This window comes from Pelobates fuscus, chromosome 7 (assembly GCF_036172605.1).
Source record: "Pelobates fuscus isolate aPelFus1 chromosome 7, aPelFus1.pri, whole genome shotgun sequence".
Taxonomy (NCBI): Eukaryota; Metazoa; Chordata; class Amphibia; order Anura; family Pelobatidae; genus Pelobates; species Pelobates fuscus.
Window position 1 is genome coordinate 38285301 of NC_086323.1, and position 27822 is coordinate 38313122.

The following is a 27822-nucleotide window of genomic DNA, read 5'->3' on the forward strand; positions in this document are numbered from 1 at the left end:
GCAGCCAGTGCTTCTGTATGGATCGTTCTCAGGGCTGTAATTTCAATGGTAGGTTGAGGAAAATATTATTATATATATTCTGGGTACCTGCTGGCACTGTCTCGGGGGCACTGTCCCTCCTAAATTTGAGTCCTTGAACTGCCCCTGAAAAGGTAACACCCCGGTAACTGCTCACATTTAATATAAATGCAATGGAAAAATTACCATCAATTGTGTACATTTTAAGATGTAAAGGTTTTTTTCAACTAATCTGAAAGTAGATTGTCCACTTCCCATAACTCAATGAATGGTGAATAAAGCCAGGGTTTTTTTTTTTTTGGTCTTGTTATGAGATGGCAACTATCCTTTAAAATAGGGCAAAATAGACAAAACTCACTTTTTTTATTACTGTACTAAAATATAAATATTGCTGAAAACAGGAACTCACTGTTTAGTGAACAGACCCATAATGCATATTTCTTATTTAAAGGTCCAAACGAATATGTCCTCCTCCACCCGAATGAAAATAAATGTAATTTCAGATATTCTATGGTGGGCCTGGCACTGAAAAAAAATGTACGTTCATTTCTAGACCTTAGAAAACATCTCTGATTTAGTGGAAAAAAATAAAATAAGGTGGTCAATTCTTTAAGCTTTTTATCTATATACATTGCATAATTTACAGGACATATTGGCATTAAATATAAAAAGCAATAAATGTCATAATTTAAATATAAAAGTTGTTGTAGATAAAGTGAGAAAATATGAAAGAATAAAAACAAAGAGAATTGGAATAGATTTTGCATCTTTTTTTGGGCCAAAATAGCTCAATTTCTTAATTTGACTATTTTATCCTAATTTCTCCACAATTCCCAGCTTAGTGACTATGGTTATGTAACTAGTATTAGTCACCCCCTTGACCTGTATCTGTGTTAATGGTTGTTCCTAAATGCATCGTGTAGTAATCTTCCAGATTTGAAAATATTAATCCCGTGATTTGTGACTATTCGTATTGGCCAAATTCTTTAAGCATTCAGCTTGGATGGGGAAGTTGGTGAACAGCAATTTTATTGCCCCAAAAATGATTTGATGTCCATTCTAATATATTAATGTTCTTTTGGCTTTAAACTATTTGAGTGTAGCTTTGACTGTTTTCTTAGAGTCATTATCCAGCCGAAAGGTGTGCTTCCTTCACAGTTTCAAGAGTCTTGCAGAATAAAACAGGTATGTCTCGAATTGACACCCTGTGTTTGGCTCCATCGATCTTGCCTTCAGTCCTGACCAGTTTCCCAATCTCTGTCAGTGAAAAGTATCCTCACAACATGATGCTACCACCGCCATGCCTCACCAAATGGTTGATGTTCTTTATAAGTGGTGTTTTCTGTACGCTAAACAATGCCCAAAGCGTTGAGTTTTGGTCTCATCTGTCCAGAGAACTTTTGGATTTATTAAGTTTGCTGTGTTTCCTACCTGATGATTGGCAAATCCGAAATATTGGCCTTAATTTTAATATTTTTGAGTAAGCTTTTCAAATTATTCAATATTTTTTGGGGGTAAACATTTAAAGTGATTTAATGTTTTGAAAACAAATTTATTTTATTTTTCTAGTTTTTTGATATTTTAAAAAATACATTTTTTTTTATAGTCTCTATCCAAAAATATTTAATCACTTGAAAAGCTCATGCAAAAGTATTAAATCAAGGCCATGGTTTGATAAAGGATATTTTCAGCAATATCTTTTTCTCGCAATGCATCCTTGAACGCTAGTATTGTGGAACATTTGATTTCTAGTGGTCCCTTGAGAAGTTTATGTCATCTTGACTGCAGATCTGTTGAGATCCTTTTATACAATATGGCATCTAATCTACTGACTAGCATTTAGTGGACAGTCTTCTTTATAGACATTGAGCAAAATTTTTTTCACTTTAAAAAAAAATAGAATGTTATGGTGTGCAAGGAGATGATCAAAGTTTTTATATACGCATTAAACGCTACAATTCTACCAGGATTTATGGGAATTGAGAAAAATCATGTTGCTTTTAAAATTAGATTTTTACAGGCAATAAATAATAAGCAACAAGAGTAATTGAAGGAACGTGACACAGACTCTTATTTTCCTGACTGCTGTCACTTTAATAAGCAATTGTTTTTATTTCATTAATCTGTAGTAGCAGTTATATTTGCAAGAAGTGGGTAAATCCTGATTTGATTAACTTGAGCAGGTTGTCATTTGTAATAAAAATGGTCAATCTCACTGGAGGCAGTGCTTAATTAACATCTCAGAATGTCTCTCATGTGTCAGACACCCTAGTCCCTCCTCTCACCCCCAAATACATCTAGTGCTCTAGTCTTAGCTCTGTGATTGGGAATGATGAATAAGAAAATCAAGAAATACACCCTCTATCTTCACAAAAATAAAAAAGAATGCAATTAAAACATAGCAAAATTATATAATAACAGAATGAACACCCCCCCCCCCCCCCCCAAAAAAAATAATCATTTTTTTAGAAGACACTCCTTGCAGACAGACACCTGTAGGCAGCTGTCTAATCTGTCTACTGGAACGGCAGGTGATTTTGTTTTGTTTGATTATTTAATAAACCGGCCAATTGTGGAATATTGACAAAGGAAAAATTCTGTATTCTTACACTTCGGTTACTCCTGCCTAAAATATGAAATCACTTGCCAGTATAAGTGATTAATCCACTTAACGATGAACTCAAAACATGTAAAGCAAGCCCACTACTGTAAGCATCCCTCGTGGTCCAATTTTCAGTCCAGGCTTTTGATTTTTAGTAAATGAAGAATGAATTGAATGTTCTGTTGGAGTATTTATACGAGGGCACAGTAAGAACCCATGATTAATAGTTAGCACACACAGTAATCTAATAAAAGAAAGGCTTTGGAAGCAGCTCTGAAAATCCGTAACCTATCATTCGTAATAGATAAATAGACGAGACCAGACAGGACAAGTATTGATTTTTACAGCAAAGCAAATGGCAAGCTAATAATCACTGCATTCTGGCAGCGTGTGACTCTCTGAAGGCTGCCAGACCATGCTCTCTCTCATCTCTGCTTCGCTCAGCGTGCCTAGAATTGTAACGCCTCTCAATCTCCGCAGTTTAGGGTTATGGGGCATTACTGGGAAATGGACTCATGCAATTTTTTTCACAAAGGTTCAGAATACTAAACTTGCCATAAAGTCACTAAGTAATTGCAATAATTCCCTTTGTTACCCAGTAAGAGTGTAAGACGTGGGGAGAATTCCAAATGTTTATATGTGGTTTTGTCAGAGTCTATACAGATGTTTAAACTGCAATTGGATAAATACTTGCAAAAACATAACATACAGGGATATAATTTCTAATTAATGGGGTAATAGCTGCTTGATCCAAGGAGACATCTGACTGCTATTTTGGGGTCAGGTAGGAATTTTTTCCTAGTTTGTTGCAAAATTGGAAGCGCTTCAGACTGTTTTTTTTTGCCTTCGTTTGGATCAACAGCAAAAACATATGTGAGGAAGGCTGAACTTGATGGATGCAAGTCTCTTTTCAGCTATGTAACTATGTATTTGCAAGAAAGCAGCAAGGGTCCACTATTTAGTTCTAATACATGCAGTGACTCCTCTATCAACCACTGATTTACATTATTTTATACATCTAAAAGGCAAGCTAGTCCTCTCCAGACAAAGAGTGTTCCTATGAAACACCTACATTTTACATAGCGCTGTACCATGGAGGCACAAATAATTGTAACAACTAAAAACGTTCAGAAATATATCCTAAATCGCCATCTGCGCAAAATAGAAAAATATAATTTCACTTTACCAAGTGGTTATACATTTATTATTGATTTATTAAAATCACTTTACTGATTTTATTATCTTTATTATCATACTGTATCTGGTTTTATCTGCACTGTAAGAAAAACTGCAAATGTAATAACAAGTTCACAATTTGAAATTAAAAAGCCTCAGATGTGCCTCATTTTTGTTGTATAAGGCCCCTAAAGACATATTTGTATAGTCTATACAGATACAAAGGTAAAAATATAAGCTGAAAAATTACTTATTTTTTAGAAATTGCACCATTGTTTATATGTAGTCCGACTCCACGGTGCCTTATATTTCTGTTTGAGAAATTTGTATCATGTTCAGTATTGGCCATGCCAAAATCTAGTCTTGCCCCACTTAGATCTAGTTACGTTCTGTTCTGTGTCATCTGTAATTTTTGCCAGAAGAATAACTTGACATTTTTTTTTTTGCAATTCTTAGTTTTGAGGTTCTGGAAAAATGCAAACAGTAGGAACAAGTGCAGGGAACAAGTGCAGTGTGATACAAGAAGAAAGTGGGGAAGGGAGAGTTGAAAGGGTTTGTGTAAGAATGACAAAGGACTTAATGAAGATGAAGAGGAAGAGATTGCAAAAAAAAAAATGGAGGAGAAAAAAAGAGAAAAATTGTCCCACAAGCTGTTAACATTGTTGCCCGTAGCCGAGGGGAACATGCAAGAGCTGTCATTTTTCCTTTGCGGAGTTTGGAATTTCAACTATTTCCAGCAGCTACACACGTTTTGCATTGCTCATCTGTCTAACCACTAGAGCTTACAATCTACTGACGGAGCAGTTAGGGTAGAATTTTAAGGTAGAAAGTGAGGGTATCAGGCAAACAGTGTATCTCCATTTAGGAGGAATTTGTACAATGATATTGTTGCTAATGAAATGGGGCAGGGATGAATCACAAAATAAAATGAGTGGTCAGTAAAACATTGGGCAATTTGCATGATAAAGCAAATTATATTTAGTATAATATTGTGACACACCTGGAGAATAATAAAAAAAACAAAACAAAATAGCTTGCATGCAAAAGAAGAAACAACGCTGAAAAGAGTTCAAAAGATAATATATGCAATGGATAGAAAGGAGTTCTCCGTGATTTATGATCAATTTAAACCAATTCAGTTTATTTTTCAATCCAGTTTTCACAGTTTAGTTGTTAGTGCACTATAATTCACCCTTTTAGTAGATACATTCCTGACTGTCCACGTTCTGAACCAAAACTTGAATTAAAGCTATAGGTTTGTTCCACCATAATTTAACGGGTTCCCTTCAAGTGCCCCATGCATATTATACATCATGTTTAAAGGGCTCTTATTTAATATCCATGTGTAGACCTGACACAATATTTAGATTGAATAAAATGTTAAAGATTGGGGGAAAAAAAATATTTATTTCAAATGTTTGTTTTAGAATATTTTTTACACATCCAGTGGAATGAATTAAAAGGAACTCAAAATAGATTCAAATATCCATCTCAATGTATTGCATATATGCCTTACAGCATGGGTGTCCAACCTTTTGGCTTCCCTGGGCCATATTCTGCAAAGAGGAATTATCTTGGGCCACACATCAAATATATAATATATTTAATGTATATAAGTAATAAAACTTTAAAAGCCCTTTTCTTATTTTTGATATTTCAATGTATTTCAGACATAAACACACAGACCCACACACAATCACTGACATACATAAAAATCACATTCATACACATTTAGTACTTAAGAGGTTCACCCAGCATCCCTTCCTAGCTCTTGGAGGGCAGGGGTAGATCCTCTGTCCCTGGTGGCTAGCAGATGCTGCTGGGCTGGGATCTCTGTGCTCTCCCTGTACAGGTTGCTCGCGTGCCCAGAAGTGATGCCGATGCCGGGATGATGACCTATAGCAGCTGCCGGCTCACTGCAGGGTGCGCGATAAAGCTGTACAGGAAGAGCACAGTATGTAAAGGGCTCCCTGACTCCCTCGCCACCTGGCAGCCTACCAGGCCGCCTTACTAGCGGTACTGATCCGCGGATAGGGCATGCCTGCCTTAGCGTATTGAAGTCCTACGTGTCCCATCACCTTTTTGCTTACTTGCTTTGAATTAATGAACATCCTTAATAAAAGAAATTCACAATGAAATTCTCCTCCCCCTCTTCTATTGGTCACTTCTTACTGGATCTGTGAATGAAATCAACAGTTCGGGGTGGTCCCCTAGCCATCAATCATCTTTTTTCCCCATTCACCATCTCTTTTTTGGCACCATAGGCAGAATTCGGAATCACAAATTAAAAACAAACATGATCGTCCATTTAGTTTGGTTTGTAATTTGGACACATTTTTGACTCATTGTTTGTGAATTAGAACGATCGCCCATTTAAGAACAAATTTGAATGAATTGCAACAAATTGAAATTAAAACAAATATCTAAGCCTATTACAAAGCATGTGTTGTACTTTTGGTGTTATACTTGTTCATAAGCGGGCTGTTATGTTGTCTATGCTCATGAGTAGTTTGTGGTATTGTGTTTGATACCTATTAATGTGTGGATGATACGTCACATTGTGTGGTGCTGTGTGTATGTGTGGGACTGCTTGTGGCAATGCATGTGAGAGGCTGAATGCATTGGCGGATCCAGGGGGGGGCAACGGGGCAATTGCCCCCCCCACCCCCCGAGATTCCCCCCTGCCGGCTAGTGCAGGGCTGGCATTGCCCAAGTGCCAGCCCTGCAATGTGCCTGCGGACCGGAGAGGGTGATTAGTGATATCCCTCCCCGGTCCGCAGACACTGTGCTGACAGCCGGCAGGGGAGGGAAAAGGAGGAGAGAGGACCCGGGAGCTCAGCCCGCAGCTCCTCCGGGTCCTCCTCTCGCGAGATTTGGATCATTGCCGCGGTTACCACGGCAACGCTCCAAATCTCGCGAGAGTGAACTCTAGCCCTGGAGCGCGGGCTAGAGTTCACTGTAACCACTGGATCACCAGGGATTCCCCACTGGACCACCAGGGATCCAGAAATGTCCCCCCTCCTCCTCAATAAAGGTAAGAAGGTAGGGGGGACATAAATATATTTATTTTATTAAATATACATTTTTTTATTTATTAAAAAGCCCCCCTTCCCTCCTCCCCCCGCCCCCCATACACACACTGCCCCACATACAAACACTGTCCCCATACACACACTACACACACTTCCTCCTTACACACACTTACCCCATACACACACTGCCCCACAAACACTGCCCCACATACACTGTCCCCATACACACACTACACACACTGCCCACATACAAACACTGCCCCATACAAACATTGCCCCACATACAAACACTGTCCCCATACACCCACTACACACACTGCCCCCATACAAACACTGCCCCCATACAAACACTGCCCCCATACACACACTGCCCCCACACACACACTGCCCACACACACAAACACTGCCCCCCCACACACACTGCCCCATACACACACTGCCCCATACACACACTGCCCCCACACACACACTGCCCCCACACACACACTGCCCCCATACAAACACTGCCCCCATACACACACTGCCCCCATACACACAAACACTGCCCCCATACACACACTGCCCCCAAAACACTGTCCCCATACACACACTGCCCCACAAACACTGTCCCCATACACACACTGCCCCACAAACACTGCCCCTATACACACACACTACACACACTTCCCCCATACACACACTGACCCCATACACACATTGCCCCCATACACACACTGTCCCCATACACACACTGACCCACAAACACTGTCCCCATACACACACTGCCCCACAAACACTGCCCCCATACACCCACTACACACACTGCCCCCATACACACACTGCCCCCATACACACACTGCCCCATACACACACTGTCCCACAAACACTGCCCCCATACACACACTGCCCCACAAACACTGTACCCATACACACACTGTCCCCATACACACACTGCCCCACAAACACTGTCCCCATAGACACACTGCCCCATACACATACTGCCCCGCACACACTGCACACCCATACACACACTGCAAACCCACACACACACACAGACACATACAGTGCCCTACACACACTGCTGCCCCCATACACACATTGCCTCCCACACACACACGACCCCCCCATACACACACTGCCCCACACATACATACAGTGCCCCCATACACACACCGCCACCCTCACACACACACTACCCCCTAACACACACTGCCACCCTTACCCACTCACACTCACTTCACCCCTAACACACACCACTTCTCCAATGCCCTATATCCCAGCAGACCCCAGGTAAGTTGTCAAATTGTTCTTAAACTGTATGACTAATTACTCTGGGGTGGGATCCTGGCACTACTGGCAGCATAACTACTACACTGAACTGTAGTGGTTATTGTGCCAGGATTATTTATTTAAATAATCTACAAGTGCCCCTCCCGAGATCAGGCTCTGGATCCGCCACTGGCTGCATGTGGGGTAGTGTGCATGTATGTGGATTGTCTGTAGTGTTGTGTTTGTGGGGACTGTGTGTGGAGGGGTGTTTGTATTATTTGTATGAAGTGGGGGCGCTTTCTGCAGCTGTGTGGGTGGCTTCCAGTTCAGATTCCCGTTCACAGGTACTGGGAGCAAGTGATCTGAGATCACCTCTTCTATGTGCTGCAATGTGTAAAATTGAGGATTGTCCCTCGCCACCTGCAATCACCACTTCGTTTGCATGAGCTGAAATCTGAAGTTCCACTGGTACTCCTGATAGGCCAGAGCCTTATTGTCTCTTGTAGCCTTGAGTGCTGTGCAAAGGCATTTCACACGTTCCATAAGTCTCTGACCACTGGGGTAGGGTGTTCTGTAAGCATGGACTGTTTCCTATCTACAGTATGTCAGCTCAACCTTGGGGAAAGGACAAAATGTAATTTTTGAAAACTGATGGTTTGGCAAGTTTTAAAGTTTCAATAATCTGAACTAAACTGTTTGTTATTTATAGCACTATTAAGAGCACACAGTTTGTAGAGAAATGACAATGAATTGAATGAATAAAGGCTGTTCGGTTAGATTCAGCCAGTGGATGTTATTCCACCGAGTATGATTTTCAAACTGATGAAATGAAAAGATGTTTCCACCAGCTGTGTTATTTCACCATAAATAGATTTCTGCCGCACAGTCTCATCATACACATTTCAGTTCCTCGGAATAAATAGATGCTTTATAAAGGAACCCAGTAAAAATCCATTGCTATGTACAGTAAAAAAATCCAACGCAACACACAAGGTGTCATACGAATAGTGAATCTGGGGCAAAGTTCTAAACGTAGAGCAATTTAAAAGAATGCTCCATTGGTTTCCACGGCGATTGCTCCACTTCGATTTCTTCCTTACAGAATTGTGATTTGAAGATAAAACTTATTTGTATCAGATAATGCAGCAGTTCATCCAATGTAATGAAAGAGATTACCTGCCTGATCCCTAGCTCTGAGATCTTCAATATTTCTTCTCCTATTCAATCCTATTTATGAGATTTACAATATTTCTTCTTCTACAAATTCCGAAGTGACTACATAAACTCTTCTTTGTGATAAATACCGTTTGCAAATTTCAGTTGAGAGTTTAAGAGATTAAGGAGAGGTGTTTTATGAACAAATTTGTATACAAATACATTTAAATACATGCGCATCTACTAAAATAAAATTTTAAAAGAACACATGCTTAACCCCTTAAGGACACATGACATGTGTGACATGTCATGATTCCCTTTTATTCCAGAAGTTTGGTCCTTAAGGGGTTAAAGGGGCTCAAACAATATTTACAGCTGATACGAATTTGGATTAAAAGGACACTCTGAGTACCATAACCACTACACCATGATTTACTATTTATCAAATAAACCATTAATGATACAAGAGCTGGTACATGAGTTCCACGTTACCTCAAGGTAGAACATTCTCTCCAGTCCCTGCCGTGTCTCCTTAGTTGTATCCAGTCTTTCTATGACAAATATAGTGAATTGTTCTCTGTTTACTTTTCCTTATATGTATATGGTGATATTGGCGCATTATAATAAAGAGAGAGATATTTAGGGAAAACGATTTGAAGTTTGATTTCAAACATACAGAGGTAGTAATGATCTTACCCTGTTTCCCCAAAAATAAGCTTGGGCTTATTTTCACGGGATGCTCGTAATATAAGCCCCATGCCTAAAATAAACCTTAGTCGCTATTACCTGAGCACAGGCTTTTAATTAATTTACTAGGAAAGCAAATGTCTTGCAGATGTACTTTAGAGGATTTGGGGAAACCATACGGTTGGTGAATAAGATCTGTTGCATAGCAGATTATGTATAAAGTGATTATGTATGGATTTCAGGTGGCACGCTGGCTAATCCCTATTTAATAATGTAGTGCTTTTAAAGGGACACCGTTGGCATCAAACTCGTAATTAATGCATTTGATAGGGCAGCGGTGGACTCCCAACTGTGGTAAAACTACAACTTCCATGATGCTGTGCCAAGATTAGGGTGCTTTATTTAAATAATAATCCTGATTTTTTTTACCCAATATTTGTCCATCTTTCTTCCTGTTAATACAGTAGAGGCTGTAATCCGTAACTGCATTGTTAAGGTCTAAACATTTGAATGTGACACACATTACTGCAGTTTTATGATACAGTATCAGTTATGGAAAAGATAAAGATATTTTAGGTTAATTGTAGCAAACTGCACATGGAGCTGAATAGAAAATGGAACAATAGATCACAGATGTCATTCTCTTCATTTCACATGATAAAGCTGTTTTCCAGAAAGCGTTGCAAATGATAATTGATTTCTGGGCAGACAGAGAAATTTTGTGTTTGAATGGCATTGCAAACATCATTTTTAACTGATTGCCTGATTTTACTTATTTGGTTGTTTTTCTGCTTGTTTTTTAAGAATAAATCCATGTGTGTGAGTTTTGAAACAGAAGACAATGCAAACAAAAAAATGTTTTAAATCTTACACATTTCTTACATATACTCCTAAATACAGAGATATACTGCTCCTAAATACAGAGCTATACTGCTCCTAAATACAGAGCTATACTGCTCCTAAATACAGAGATACTGCTCCTAAATACAGAGCTATACTGCTCCTAAATACAGAGCTATACTGCTCCTAAATACAGAGCTAGACTACTCCTAAATTCAGAGCTAGACTGCTCCTAAATACAGCGCTATACTGCTCCTAAATACAGCGCTATACTGCACCTAAATACAGAGATACTGCTCCTAAATACAGCGCTATACTGCACCTAAATACAGCGCTATACTGCACCTAAATACAGAGATACTGCTCCTAAATACAGCGCTATACTGCACCTAAATACAGAGATACTGCTCCTAAATACAGAGCTATACTGCTCCTAAATACAGAGCTATACTGCTTATATACTGCTCCTAAATACAGAGAGATACTGCTCCTAAATACAGAGCTAGACTGCTCCTAAATACAGAGCTAGACTGCTCCTAAATACAGAGCTATACTGCTCCTAAATACAGAGAGATACTGCTCCTAAATACAGAGCTATACTGCTTATATACTGCTCCTAAATACAGAGCTATACTGCTCCTAAATACAGAGCTAGACTACTCCTAAATTCAGAGCTAGACTGCTCCTAAATACAGCGCTATACTGCTCCTAAATACAGCGCTATACTGCACCTAAATACAGAGATACTGCTCCTAAATACAGCGCTATACTGCACCTAAATACAGCGCTATACTGCACCTAAATACAGAGATACTGCTCCTAAATACAGCGCTATACTGCACCTAAATACAGAGATACTGCTCCTAAATACAGAGCTATACTGCTCCTAAATACAGAGCTATACTGCTTATATACTGCTCCTAAATACAGAGAGATACTGCTCCTAAATACAGAGCTAGACTGCTCCTAAATACAGAGCTAGACTGCTCCTAAATACAGAGCTATACTGCTCCTAAATACAGAGAGATACTGCTCCTAAATACAGAGCTATACTGCTTATATACTGCTCCTAAATACAGAGCTATACTGCTTATATACTGCTCCTAAATACAGAACTATACTACTCCAATAACAGAGCTATACTACAAATAATAACCTAGCTATACTACTCCTAATAAGAGTTACACTGCTTCTAATAACAGAGCTATACTACTAGTAACATAACTATACTGCCCACAATAACTGAGTTATATTACTCCAATAACAGAGCTATATTACTTTTAATGACAGAGCTATATCACTCCTAGTAACATAGCTACACTGACCACAATATCTGAGCTATATTACTCCTAAAAACAGAACTACAGGGAGTGCAGAATTATTAGGCAAGTTGTATTTTTGAGGATTAATTTTATTATTGAACAACAACCATGTTCTCAATGAACCCAAAAAACTCATTAATATCAAAGCTGAATATTTTTGGAAGTAGTTTTAGTTTGTTTTTAGTTATAGCTATTTTAGGGGGATATCTGTGTGTGCAGGTGACTATTACTGTGCATAATTATTAGGCAACTTAACAAAAAACAAATATATACCCATTTCAGTTATTTATTTTTACCAGTGAAACCAATATAACATCTCAACATTCACAAATATACATTTCTGACATTCAAAAACATAACAAAAAAAAAACAGTGACCAATATAGACACCTTTCTTTGCAAGGACACTCAAAAGCCTGCCATCCATGGATTCTGTCAGTGTTTTGATCTGTTCACCATCAACATTGCGTGCAGCAGCAACCACAGCCTCCCAGACACTGTTCAGAGAGGTGTACTGTTTTCCCTCCTTGTAAATCTCACATTTGATGATGGACCACAGGTTCTCAATGGGGTTCAGATCAGGTGAACAAGGAGGCCATGTCATTAGATTTTCTTCTTTTATACCCTTTCTTGCCAGCCACGCTGTGGAGTACTTGGACGCGTGTGATGGAGCATTGTCCTGCATGAAAATCATGTTTTTCTTGAAGGATGCAGACTTCTTCCTGTACCACTGCTTGAAGAAGGTGTCTTCCAGAAACTGGCAGTAGGACTGGGAGTTGAGCTTGACTCCATCCTCAACCCAAAAAGGCCCCACAAGCTCATCTTTGATGATACCAGCCCAAACCAGTACTCCACCTCCACCTTGCTGGCGTCTGAGTCGGACTGGAGCTCTCTGCCCTTTACCAATCCATCCATCTGGCCCATCAAGACTCACTCTCATTTCATCAGTCCATAAAACCTTAGAAAAATCAGTCTTGAGATATTTGTTGGCCCAGTCTTGACGTTTCAGCTTGTGTGTCTTGTTCAGTGGTGGTCGTCTTTCAGCCTTTCTTACCTTGGCCATGTCTCTGAGTATTGCACACCTTGTGCTTTTGGGCACTCCAGTGATGTTGCAGCTCTGAAATATGGCCAAACTGGTGGCAAGTGGCATCTTGGCAGCTGCACGCTTGACTTTTCTCAGTTCATGGGCAGTTATTTTGCGCCTTGGTTTCTCCACACGCTTCTTGCGACCCTGTTGACTATTTTGAATGAAACGCTTGATTGTTCGATGATCACGCTTCAGAAGCTTTGCAATTTTAAGAGTGCTGCATCCCTCTGCAAGATATCTCACTATTTTTGACTTTTCTGAGCCTGTCAAGTCCTTCTTTTGACCCATTTTGCCAAAGGAAAGGAAGTTGCCTAATAATTATGCACACCTGATATACGGTGTTGATGTCATTAGACCACACCCCTTCTCATTACAGAGATGCACATCACCTAATATGCTTAATTGGTAGTAGGCTTTCGAGCCTATACAGCTTGGAGTAAGACAACATGCATAAAGAGGATGATGTGGTCAAAATACTCATTTGCCTAATAATTCTGCACTCCCTGTATACCACTCCTACTAACATAACTGTGGCAAACCTAGCCACTTCTGGACTATATGTATTGCAGGTTGTCCATAGGCTGAATATATACTGTATGTCCTTACCTGTATAAGTGCTGTGTTATGGCCGTTCGCATGCTGGCAGCCGTACGCTGCCAGCATGCAAAGCATTCGTTCGACGAAACACGGCTATCCCAGCCGTTCGCCGTACGAATGCGGGCTCCCCAGGTAGACCACACATTCACAAGTCGTGTGGCACCAATTAACCGATTGCAACAATGTTGCAATCGGTAATTAAGGGCTCTCCTAGGTGGCCGCCGTCCTGCTACCGACCATGCGGCGGTCGGCCATCTTGGATCCTTTGTCTCTGCAGCGGTGTTCGGTCGTCGAGAGCCTGGAACTGAATACGGCTACTCAATGATCCGAACACCGCTAGACTTCTAGAGCGTTCGGGAGTTCCGCGTTCGGCACTTTCTGTTCCCCCTAGATGTTCGGTACCTTTAAACCGAACTCAATGTTTTAATGTATTTTGTGCGGCGTTCGGTTAGTTTAGCTGGGATCAGAGCGGTATTCTCACTAAATGTGTCCGCCGACCCCAGCTATCTACCGAACGGTCATTCGTCTAAAAGCGAGCAAAAATGTATAAAATATGGATTTCTGTATAAATTGTCGGTTTTGCTCCACGAGGGGATAATCCACTTAATCGTCCATTTTAGTGGGAGTATCCCTCTCGTGTAGCAATGCCTGTTGGGATAATTACAATGCCTGATGGGAGAAATCCCCTGTAACAGCTGTAAGGAAACCCCTTGCAAGGGGAACTGCATAAATATGGAAGTCTGTGAATAAAGCAAGTTAGTTGACTCCCAAACTGTGTTTCGTCCGGTTATTGGGAGGATGGGGAATATTGCCGTGCTTTCTGCTCTGACCGTGGATTTCCTGAGAATACCAACGGATATCGTGGACTAATATACTGCATTCCGTTACAATTGGTGGCAAGCGACGGGATCCGAACCTTACAGCCGAAAAGAGGAGTTCGTGTAACTGGAACTACCGAACAAGGAAAGCAAAGGCAATTCGTATGGAGATTGATTATACCATACTGAAACGACAGACTTTAAAGGAACTACTAGAAGCCAGAGGGAAAGTAGCCAGCAGCAAAACCAAGGCTACCCTAATCGCCGAGCTGATGGAGGGAGACCAAGCCCGCAGCGCTACACCCCCAGTAGTTATGGAGGAAACCCTCTATGAAAGAGAGATGCGGACCAGGCTAGCATTTTTGCCGCAGCCTATATCGGATGCCATGTTGAACCTGGTGATGGCAAATGTGCAGGAATATGTTATGGCACACAGCCCGCAACACACCTTGACTCGAACCGAGTCCAACCCCGGGTCCCTTTACAACCCGGTAAAGCCCAAGATCCCGTACCAGGCCTTCAGAGCTTTTTGCGAGGAAAAGGACGAAATAGATGGGTACTTGCAGGACTTTGAAAGACTGTGTGATCTGCATGAGCTAGAACGGTCAGTATGGGTGCAACTGCTAGCAAGCAAACTAGCAGGTCGGGCAGCCGAAGCGTACCGTGCTGTGCCCAGTGAGGACAGCAAAGATTATGAAAAAGTAAAGCGCGCAATCTTGGAGAGGTATGCCATTACCCCAGAGGCATACCGGCGCAAGTTCAGACACTTGCGCAAACCAGAGCGAGATTCGCACGCAGAATGGGCACACAAATTAGATCAAGCCTCCCAAGGGTGGATACAGGCCAGCAACGCCACCACCATGGAGGAATTGCGTCAGATGATGTTGCTGGAACAATTTTTTAACGGATTGTCACCGGAGACTCAAGAATGGGTACGAGACAGAAAACCCCTCACCCTAACCGAAGCGGCTAGATTGGCCGATCAACACTTTGATGCCCGGAGGCACCAGGGACCTGTAGCCAAAAGCTACTCCCGACCCACAGGACTACCTAGCGCTACACCATCTCTAGCGCCCACAGCCGCTCCGTTCCGTCCCTCACAAGGACAGATACCGCCACCCTCCAGATACAACGGGCGGGCCCACATCCAATGCCATTCCTGTAAACAATGGGGGCATATGGCCCGAGAATGCACCCAGAATCGCGGCAGGCCCACCTGGAATCAGGGGCGTCCAAACCCCGCACCCAGGGCGGCTGCTCACCATTACCAGAGGGAACCAGCCACTCAGGATTTGTGGAGTGTTCATGCGGAGGAACCCCTGGGTATATTGCACGAAGTAATGTCGGTCCGAGCCACCGATAACCGGCAGCATCACCGGCAGCTGGTAACCCTTGAGGGGAACGAAGTTCAGGGACTGCGGGATTCGGGAGCTACCTTAACCCTAATAGCACCCCATTTGGTATCGGAGGGCACGCATACCGGCGGATCTGTGGCTGTTCGGGTAGCCGGAGGAGCTGTATACCGACTACCCACGGCAAAAGTACATTTGAACTGGGGTGCGGGAGAGGGGACAGTAGAAGTGGGACTAATGCAGAACTTACCCGCAGATGTTGTGCTAGGGAATGATTTGGGTCAGATGACCTCTGCCTTTGTTCCACAGGCCCCCTACCAGGAAGCCCATCCAGTAACCACACGGCAACAGGCTCGCACCACGGCTACCCCGATACACTCTGAGGCTCAGGTAAGAGACCATGACCCCCACCCGACTCCCATATCCTGGGATACCCCGACTACCTTTGTCACTGAAGTACAGACCGATCCCACTCTACAAGTCTATAGGGACCGGGCCCAAGCTGACCAGACAGGGTTAGAGGGGGAGCAGTACACGTGGGAGAAAGAGTTATTGTACCGTGTCACGGCCAAGGACGTGGGGGGGTCTGTCACCTTGACTAACAAACAGTTAGTAGTACCGCGGAAGTATAGGCAGGAGCTGCTCAGAATTGCTCACGATATCCCCTTGTCAGGACACCTAGGGATGACCCGTACCCGATACCGCCTGACGCATGCATTTTTCTGGCCCGGAATCTCACAGGATGTGCGACAGTATTGCACCTCCTGCGACGTTTGCCAGCGAGTAGGTAAACGAGGGGATCGTTACAAGGCCAAGTTATGTCCCCTACCCATTATTGCCGAACCCTTCAGCAGGGTAGCAGTAGACATAATAGGGCCCCTGCCAAAACCCAGTCCCTCTGGTAAAAAGTATATTCTAACCGTGGTGGACTACGCCACCAGGTACCCCGAAGCTGTGGCTCTCCCTAACATTCACGCTGAAACCGTAGCGGAAGCCCTAATGAAAGTATTTTCCCGGGTAGGGTTTCCCCAGGAAATAATATCCGACCGGGGCACCCAATTTACTGCCGAGGTCACCCAACATATGTGGAAGGTATGTGGCATTAAGCCAATAGTCAATTCCGCCTACCACCCCCAGTCCAATGGACTATGTGAAAGGTTTAATGGGACGCTGAAGCAGATGCTTCGGACGTTCGGGGAAACCCACAAAGACTGGGAGAGGTTTCTGCCTCACCTGCTCTTTGCATATAGAGAGGTCCCCCAAGAATCAACCGGGTTCTCCCCATTTGAACTATTGTTTGGGAGAAGAGTACGGGGACCCTTAAACTTGATTAGGGAACACTGGGAGGGGGAGAGTACAGCTAGCGAAACCCCTATCGTATCATATGTACTGGAGTTCAGGGACCGCCTGGAGGCGCTAACTCAGGCTGTGCACACCAACCTCCAGGCGGCTCAGCAACGTCAGCGACGCTGGTACGATAGAGGAGCCAGGGACCGCAGCTTTCAAGTGGGACAGAAAGTTTTCATTTTAAAACCTGTCCGCACAGACAAGCTGCAGGCCATCTGGCAAGGCCCATACCAGGTAGTGGAGCAGCGATGCGACACTACCTATGTAATCGGCCCCTGCTCAGGGGTGGGGAAGAGACGCATGCTTCACGTAAACCTGCTCAAGCCCTACCATGAGAGGATAGAAGATGTGACGGCAATCTGTGCCTCCGCCTTAGAAGATCAGGAGAACTTGCCCCTACCTGATCTACTAGAACCGGAAGAACCGGTAGAGCCTTCCCGGGGAGTTCAACTGGGGGAGCGGCTAAGCCCTCACGAGCGTGCCCAGATACAGGCGCTGATCGTAGCTAAAGGGGCTACCTTCTCAAATTTACCTGGGTACACTCCGCTGGCCACACACCGAGTTGAAACCCCGGGACAGCTACCTATGCGACAGGCGCCATATAGGGTTCCGGAATCCGTCCGGACCCATATGAAGGCCGAGTTGGATGAAATGCTGCAGCTAGGGGTTATCGAACCCTCAGATAGCCCCTGGGCATCACCGGTAGTCCTGGTGCCTAAAAAGGATGGCACTACCCGATTCTGCGTTGACTACCGGAGGCTGAATGACAAGACAGTGTCTGATGCCTACCCGATGCCCCGGATAGACGAGCTGTTAGATAAGATGGCCCGGGGTCAGTATCTCACTACCATTGACTTATGTAAGGGATACTGGCAAATTCCTTTAGCCGATGATGCCATCCCCAAGTCGGCGTTTGTCACTCCGTTTGGCCTGTACCAGTTTAAAGTCATGCCCTTCGGAATGAAAAACGCTCCGGCTACTTTTCAGCGGATGGTAGATCGGCTACTGGACGGCTTCCAGGACTATGCCTGTGCCTATCTGGATGACATAGCCATCTTCAGCCAGGCCTGGGAAGATCACCTAGCTCATATAGGGGCGATCTTAGACCGTATTGGGGAAGCTGGGTTAACTTTAAAACCGAGTAAGTGCCACGTAGGTATGGCCGAGGTGCAGTATCTGGGACACCGAGTAGGATGTGGGCAGCAGAGACCCGAGCCAGCCAAAATTGAGGCCGTAGCTAAGTGGCCTACCCCCAGGACCAAAACCCAGGCGCTAGCGTTTCTAGGGACTGCAGGGTATTATAGGAAATTTGTACCCGACTACAGCACCCTGGCCAAACCCCTGACGGACCTGACCAAAAAGAACCTTCCTCGACTGGTTGTCTGGGCCCCAGAGTGTGAGCAGGCATTCCAACAACTCAAGACCGCCCTAACTAATGCTCCCGTGTTAACCGCTCCTGATCCAACTAAAAGATTTCTTGTCCACACAGACGCTTCAATGTTTGGATTGGGGGCAGTGCTGAGTCAAGTGGGAGCCGATGGCGGAGAACATCCCGTAGCCTACTTAAGCCGCAAGTTGTTGCCCCGTGAAGTGAGCTACGCCGCTATTGAGAAGGAATGCCTGGCCGTGGTGTGGGCCCTTAAAAAGTTACAGCCGTATTTGTATGGACAACCTTTTTCCTTACTCACAGATCACAACCCGTTGGTGTGGCTAAACCGTGTATCTGGGGACAACGCCCGGCTGCTGCGCTGGAGTTTGGCGCTGCAGCCCTTTGACTTTACCATCCACTACCGGCCAGGAAAACAAAACGGTAACGCTGACGGGTTATCCAGACAGACAGAACTAGAGAAGTGATCTGTGAGTACTCCCCCGGACATCCCCAAGCCGATCCGTTGGGATCAGACTGTGTATGCCGGCTTGGTTCTGGGGGAGCATTGTGGCAAACCTAGCCACTTCTGGACTATATGTATTGCAGGTTGTCCATAGGCTGAATATATACTGTATGTCCTTACCTGTATAAGTGCTGTGTTATGGCCGTTCGCATGCTGGCAGCCGTACGCTGCCAGCATGCAAAGCATTCGTTCGACGAAACACGGCTATCCCAGCCGTTCGCCGTACGAATGCGGGCTCCCCAGGTAGACCACACATTCACAAGTCGTGTGGCACCAATTAACCGATTGCAACAATGTTGCAATCGGTAATTAAGGGCTCTCCTAGGTGGCCGCCGTCCTGCTACCGACCATGCGGCGGTCGGCCATCTTGGATCCTTTGTCTCTGCAGCGGTGTTCGGTCGTCGAGAGCCTGGAACTGAATACGGCTACTCAATGATCCGAACACCGCTAGACTTCTAGAGCGTTCGGGAGTTCCGCGTTCGGCACATTCTGTTCCCCCTAGATGTTCGGTACCTTTAAACCGAACTCAATGTTTTAATGTATTTTGTGCGGCGTTCGGTTAGTTTAGCTGGGATCAGAGCGGTATTCTCACTAAATGTGTCCGCCGACCCCAGCTATCTACCGAACGGTCATTCGTCTAAAAGCGAGCAAAAATGTATAAAATATGGATTTCTGTATAAATTGTCGGTTTTGCTCCACGAGGGGATAATCCACTTAATCGTCCATTTTAGTGGGAGTATCCCTCTCGTGTAGCAATGCCTGTTGGGATAATTACAATGCCTGATGGGAGAAATCCCCTGTAACAGCTGTAAGGAAACCCCTTGCAAGGGGAACTGCATAAATATGGAAGTCTGTGAATAAAGCAAGTTAGTTGACTCCCAAACTGTGTTTCGTCCGGTTATTGGGAGGATGGGGAATATTGCCGTGCTTTCTGCTCTGACCGTGGATTTCCTGAGAATACCAACGGATATCGTGGACTAATATACTGCATTCCGTTACAATAACTATACTGCTCACAACAACTGAGCTATATTACTCCAATAACAGAGCTATACTACTCCCAGTAACATAGCTATATTACTCCAATAACAGAGCTATACTACTCTCAGTAACAGAGCTATATTACTCCAATAACAGAGCTATACTACTCTCAGTAACAGAGCTATATTACTCCAATAACAGAGCTATACTACTCCCAGTAACAGAGCTATATCACTCCAATAACAGAGCTATACTACTCTCAGTAACAGAGCTATATCACTCCAATAACAGAGCTATACTACTCTCAGTAACAGAGCTATATTACTCCAATAACAGCTATACTACTCTCAGTAACAGAGCTATATTACTCCAATAACAGAGCTATACTACTCCCAGTAACATAGCTATATTACTCCAATAACAGAGCTATACTACTCCCAGTAACAGAGCTATATTACTCCAATAACCGCTATATTACAACTAATAACAGAGCTATACTGCTCCCAATAACAGAGCTATACTACTCCCAGTAACCGCTATATTAAACTAATAACAGAGCTATACTGCTCACAATAACAGAGCTATACTACTCCCAGTAACCGCTATATTACAACTAATAACAGCGCTATACTGCTCCCAATAACAGAGCTATACTACTCCCAATAACAGCCATATTTTCCCTAATAACAGAGCTATACTACTCCTAATAACATCTATATTACTCCTAATAACAGAGCTATACTACCCCTAATAACATCTATATTACTCCTAATAACAGAGCCATACTGCTTCCAATAACAGAGATATACTGCTCCCAGTAACAGAGCTATACTGCTTCCAATAACAGAGCTATACTACTCCCAATAACAGAGCTATACTGCTCCCAATAACAGAGCTATACTGCTCCCAATAACAGAGCTATACTGCTCCCAGTAACAGAGCTATACTACGTCCAATAACAGAGCTTTACTGCTCCCAGTAACAGAGCTATACTACGTCCAATAACAGAGCTATACTACTCCCAATAACAGAGCTATACTGCTCCCAATAACAGAGCTATACTGCTCCCAGTAACAGAGCTATACTACGTCCAATAACAGAGCTATACTGCTCCCAATAACAGAGCTATACTGCTCCCAGTAACAGAGCTATACTACGTCCAATAACAGAGCTATACTGCTCCCAATAACAGAGCCATACTGCTCCCAGTAACAGAGCTATACTGCTCCCAGTAACAGAGCTATACTACGTCCAATAACAGAGCTATACTACTCCCAATAACAGAGCTATACTACTTCCAGTAACAGAGCTATACTGCTCCCAGTAACAGAGCTATACTGCTCCCAGTAACAGAGCTATACTACGTCCAATAACAGAGCTATACTACTCCCAATAACAGAGCTATACTACTTCCAGTAACAGAGCTATACTGCTCCCAGTAACAGAGCTATACTGCTCCCAATAACAGAGCTATACTACTTCCAGTAACAGAGCTATACTGCTCCCAGTAACAGAGCTATACTACGTCCAATAACAGAGCTATACTTCTCCCAGTAACAGAGCAATACTACTCCCAGTAACAGAGCTATACTGCTCCCAGTAACAGAGCTATACTGCTCCCAGTAACAGAGCTATACTACTCCCAATAACAGAGCTATACTACTCCCAGTAACAGAGCTATACTGCTCCCAGTAACAGAGCTATACTACTTCCAATAACAGAGCTATACTACTTCCAATAACAGAGCTATACTATTCCCAATAACAGAGCTATACTATTCCCAATAACAGAGCTATGCTGCTCCTAGTAACAGAGCTATACTACATCCAATAACAGAGCTATACTACGTCAAATAACAGCTACAGCTATACTGCTCCCAATAACAGAGCTATACTGCTCCCAGTAACAGAGCTATACTACGTCCAATAACAGAGCTATACTGCTCCCAATAACAGAGCTATACTGCTCCCAGTAACAGAGCTATACTACGTCCAATAACAGAGCTATACTGCTCCCAATAACAGAGCCATACTGCTCCCAGTAACAGAGCTATACTGCTCCCAGTAACAGAGCTATACTACGTCCAATAACAGAGCTATACTACTCCCAATAACAGAGCTATACTACTTCCAGTAACAGAGCTATACTGCTCCCAGTAACAGAGCTATACTGCTCCCAGTAACAGAGCTATACTACGTCCAATAACAGAGCTATACTACTCCCAATAACAGAGCTATACTACTTCCAGTAACAGAGCTATACTGCTCCCAGTAACAGAGCTATACTGCTCCCAATAACAGAGCTATACTACTTCCAGTAACAGAGCTATACTGCTCCCAGTAACAGAGCTATACTACGTCCAATAACAGAGCTATACTTCTCCCAGTAACAGAGCAATACTACTCCCAGTAACAGAGCTATACTACTTCCAGTAACAGAGCTATACTGCTCCCAGTAACAGAGCTATACTGCTCCCAGTAACAGAGCTATACTACTCCCAATAACAGAGCTATACTACTTCCAGTAACAGAGCTATACTGCTCCCAGTAACAGAGCTATACTGCTCCCAGTAACAGAGCTATACTACGTCCAATAACAGAGATATACTACTTCCAGTAACAGAGCTATACTGCTCCCAGTAACAGAGCTATACTGCTCCCAGTAACAGAGCTATACTGCTCCCAGTAACAGAGCTATACTGCTTCCAGTAACAGAGCTATACTGCTTCCAATAACAGAGCTATACTACTTCCAATAACAGAGCTATACTACTCCCAGTAACAGAGCTATACTGCTCCCAGTAACAGAGCTATACTACTTCCAATAACAGAGCTATACTACTTCCAATAACAGAGCTATACTATTCCCAATAACAGAGCTATACTATTCCCAATAACAGAGCTATGCTGCTCCTAGTAACAGAGCTATACTACATCCAATAACAGAGCTATACTACGTCAAATAACAGCTACAGCTATACTGCCCCCAATAACAGAGCTATACTACTCCAATAACAGAGCTATACTGCCCCCAATAACAGAGCTATACTGCTCCCAGTAACAGTGCTATACTGCTTCCAGTAACAGAGCTATACTGCTCCCAGTAACAGAGCTATACTACATCCAATAACAGAGCTATACTACGTCCAATAACAGAGCTATACTACGTCCAATAACAGAGCTATACTACGTCAAATAACAGCTATACTGCCCCCAATAACAGAGCTATACTGCTCCAAATAACAGAGCTATACTGCTCCAAATAACAGAGCTATACTTCTCCCAGTAACAGAGCTATACTTCTCCCAGTAACAGAGCTATACTGCTCCCAGTAACAGAGCTATACTGCTCCCAGTAACAGAGCTATACTGCTCCCAGTAACAGTGCTATACTGCTTCCAGTAACAGAGCTATACTGCTCCCAGTAACAGAGCTATACTACATCCAATAACAGAGCTATACTACGTCCAATAACAGAGCTATACTACGTCCAATAACAGAGCTATACTACGTCAAATAACAGCTATACTGCCCCCAATAACAGAGCTATACTGCTCCAAATAACAGAGCTATACTGCTCCAAATAACAGAGCTATACTTCTCCCAGTAACAGAGCTATACTTCTCCCAGTAACAGAGCTATACTGCTCCCAGTAACAGAGCTATACTGCTCCCAGTAACAGAGCTATACTGCTCCCAGTAACAGAGCTATACTACTTCCAGTAACAGAGCTATACTGCTCCCAGTAACAGAGCTATACTACGTCCAATAACAGAGCTATACTACTCCAATAACAGAGCTATACTACTCCAATAACAGAGCTATACTGCTTCCCAAAACAGAGCTATACTACTCCAATAACAGAGCTATACTGCTCCCAGTAACAGTGCTATACTGCTCCCAATAGCAGAGCTATACTGCCCCCAGTAACAGAGCTATACCGCTCTTTTTGTACCGACTGCCTCTTTTAGGATGAGAGCTGTGCATTATTTGTATTCATTTCTTTATTTAGTTACCTTCCATTAAATCTTTTTTGCTCTGATGTGCTGTTTGCCCTTGTGAAGCTGCTTGTCACAGGAACTATACAATGGTTTCAGATACTGTAGCAGCACAGCATGTATTAATACAAATTCTATAAACTCATAACCTCTTCAGAGTAGATAACACCATCTTGTTATTTTTAGTTAATAAGATAACAATTCCATAGTAAGCAACCTATCTACAGACCATTCATTGAATTGTGATAGCAGTGACAGAGGTGATAATAGAGATGTCCTTCAATATTTATTTGTTCCCATTGTGAATGGTTAGAATGGAAAATCTGCGTATATTGTGACCTTCCTATGAATGGCAAGGTCGTTTGTTATAAGATGTTCTGCTTTTCAGGATCAGCTGGGTAACGGTATCAATTGTATCACCCTTATGCTATAGGTTTATTGGGCGCAGCTGGTCAAGCCCAAGCATATGTAACAAGTGGGCTGCAGAATTTTAATATATGATGGATAGGGGTAAACTAGTCAGTATGCACTTTATAATATTTTGTATTCTTTTTTTTTTTTTTAAATGCATTTGAACCTAGGGTGAAATGCATTTTATTACATTATTTATTGCATTTGTTCACTTAGTGTACTTGTTCAGCAATATGTGACAAATCAAATGTCTTTTTAAGGTCCAAAGACAGTCCCATCAACATTTTGACCACGCAATCTTTGCTGGTATTTGTAAATTATCATGATGACATTTGTAAATTTTTTGACAAGTTTAGTGAGAGATCTATCAAGTTTTTTTTTCATCTGTTGAATTGATAATAGTAAAAAAAAACACATAAATGTTTCAAGAAATCTTTTTTGCAGTGATTGCTTGAAGGGACTTTATAGTGTTAGGAATACAAAGTTGCATTCCTAACACTATAGGGCTCTCTGGCCCCACTCCCTCATGCCTCAGCCCTCCGTCACATAAAGGCTAAAAAAAACTATTTTCTTAACCGATTGCACCGCCGATATCCGTCGGTTCTTGGTAGTGGTCCGCCTCCTCCAACATCATCTGACAGGGGGGCCTAATGCGCATAGGTGGCGAGTGCTTTGCATGCATTATGTTGTTGCAAGCATTATTACGTTGCCTCAATGCTTTCCTATGGTTTTTGTCAAGACGTTGGACATCCTTATGCAAAGTGTGAGGACATCCAGCATCGTTTCAAGGAGTTAATCTCAGTGAAAGTGTAGGAACCTCATCTAGTGGCTGTTTCCAAGGTGTGTGAGTGGGAGTGTGACCAGGGGCGTGGCTGAGAAATTGTAGGTGACTTACAGATTTCAATTTATGCAACTGAAATATAATTTTGAACAGAAAGTATATATCACATTTACATAAACTGGTTTCTAAACAGATTTATTATAGTTTAAAGTCACATAACTGTGAGTATTATTGCTGTGGAGCTCTGTTATACACTGACACACCAACAATATAGAGCTCGTAGAAAAGAGAGACATTAGGCTAGAAAAGAGGGATAGAGGGATATGGGCCACAAATAGACAGGGACACTAGGGAGGTATTCTATAGTGTCCCTTTAACATGAATATACTTATCAAATGATTTATAGTGAACAAAGCTATGATATCCAACAGTTACATTTTAAGGGTGCTTCAGTTGTGCACCTCAATAATGCTGCAGTCAAATGGAAAGATTTATAATAACATATTTGTGCCTGAACATCTGCCCTTCCCTCCTTCTGTGGGGAAAGGAAAGGGATTATCTGTCCAAACAGGTGCACTATTGCTGCTAGTCCTGGCATCATTTGGCATCTTCGGAATCAAAGCCTGGTAGGAGTAGGAGGAGCTACAGAGCAGGCAGTGGGAAACAATGGCATCATGGAGAATTTAAATCCCCAAGAAGTGACTCAAATGATATTGTTTGCTGATCCTAGAGATAATTATATATTTTTGCACATTCATTTTGTGTCGTTTATTTACTCAATATGACTCATCAGAACCTGAAAGGCAAGCTTGAGGCTTTTAATATGTTAAATAAAGTCGCATTCCCCAGAAGTAATTTGCCTTAGGCCCTTTTATCATTAGAAACCAACCCCGACTGTGACATCAGATGTTCTTTTTATTAAGACGACCCTAAGACAGCTGTAGGGAATGTGTTATTCATTCAGTAACACATGAAAGTAGTACGGAATCTTCAGTGTAAATATCAATTCTTCGATGTGACCCTCTGTTCCAGTGTTTATTTGAATGAAGCGCTGCCAGTTTGCTGCCGAATGCCTGCTGCTCAGGAGAACATTTAAAAACCCATTTCATGCTCACAGAATATTTAGGCCACTGCTCAGTCTGAGACAATCCTGGGATGAATAAAAGTGGTATGAAATCAGAGAGCTAAAGCCAAGAAATAAAATGCCATTGGCTGGCTAGAACGCAGCATGAAGCTTCTATGACCAGCGTCGGTAGCTATGTATCGTACACGCCTGGAGCCTTTTGCTATTAAACTCGGCCTTCATTATATCTCGTTTATTCTGATTTTGTAAAATCTTTACAAGCAACATTTGCTTGCAAAAAAGAGTGTTTATATGACACTTTCAGTAATGCAATGGTTGAGCTACTGTGTTTAAGATAAGGTTGTTGTTTTTTAAACTAGAATAAAAATGTATATAATTACTTTTCATTTGTAATTTTTTTTTAATGTAAGACTATTTATTTCCATTAAAAGATAATGTTAAAAGTTAGTTCACAATGTTGTCTAAACTGCCCAGATTATTATTATTATTTAGGAAACATGGAAACATAGAATGTGACAGCAGGTAAGAACCATTCAGCCCATCTAGTCTGCCCAATTTTCTAAATACTTCCATTAGTCCCTGGCCTTATCTTATAGTTAGGATGGCCTTATGCCTATCCCATGCATGCTTAAACTCCTTTACTGTGTTAACCTCTACCACTTCAGCTGGAAGGCTATTCCATGCGTCCACTACTGTCTCAGTAAAGTAATACTTCCTGATATTATTTTTAAACCTTTGTCCCTCTAATTTAAGATTGTGTCCTCTTGTTGTGGTAGTTTTTCTTCTTTTAAATATAGTCTCCTCCTTTACTGAGTTGATTCCCTTTATGTATTTAAATGTTTCTATCATATCTCTTGTCTTTCCTCCAAGCTATGCATGTTAAGACCCTTTAACCTTTCCTTTTAGGTTTTATCCTGCAATCCATGAACCAGTTTAGTAACTCTTCTCTGAATTCTCTCTAAGGTATCAATATCCTTCTGGAGATACGGTCTCCAGTACTGAGTACAATACTCCAAGTGAGGTCTCACCAGTATTCTGTACAATGGCATGAGCATTGTATAATGTAATTAAACAAGATCTTATGTGAGAGAGTTTGCAAGTGCTTATTATTATTGACATTTAAATAACACTAACATATTATTTACCATCATAGAAAGGTGAAAATAAGATTTTAAAGAAGACCCTGCTCAAATTAGCTTACAATTGATGAGGATTTGAACTGACATATATTGTCAGGCATCTTGTTTAAGGATACTTCCTGATAAGTCAATCTAGCTGAGATATAAATTGGGTTCCCCAGTTCTAAAGCAGAGACATTACCAAAGCTCCAAACAATTGAAGTTGTTTGTGAGTTAGGCTGAATTTAGTTGTGTGTGTCTCAATTATATTTCCAAAGGGG

The 27822-nt window shown here is 42.4% G+C and overlaps 1 protein-coding gene across 2 annotated transcripts in view; it reads left to right on the forward strand.

Moving 5' to 3' along the window:
- Window positions 1-27822, forward strand: part of AK5 (adenylate kinase 5) — a 264357-nt gene that overhangs the window by 35899 nt on the left and 200636 nt on the right. The window lies entirely within an intron of this gene.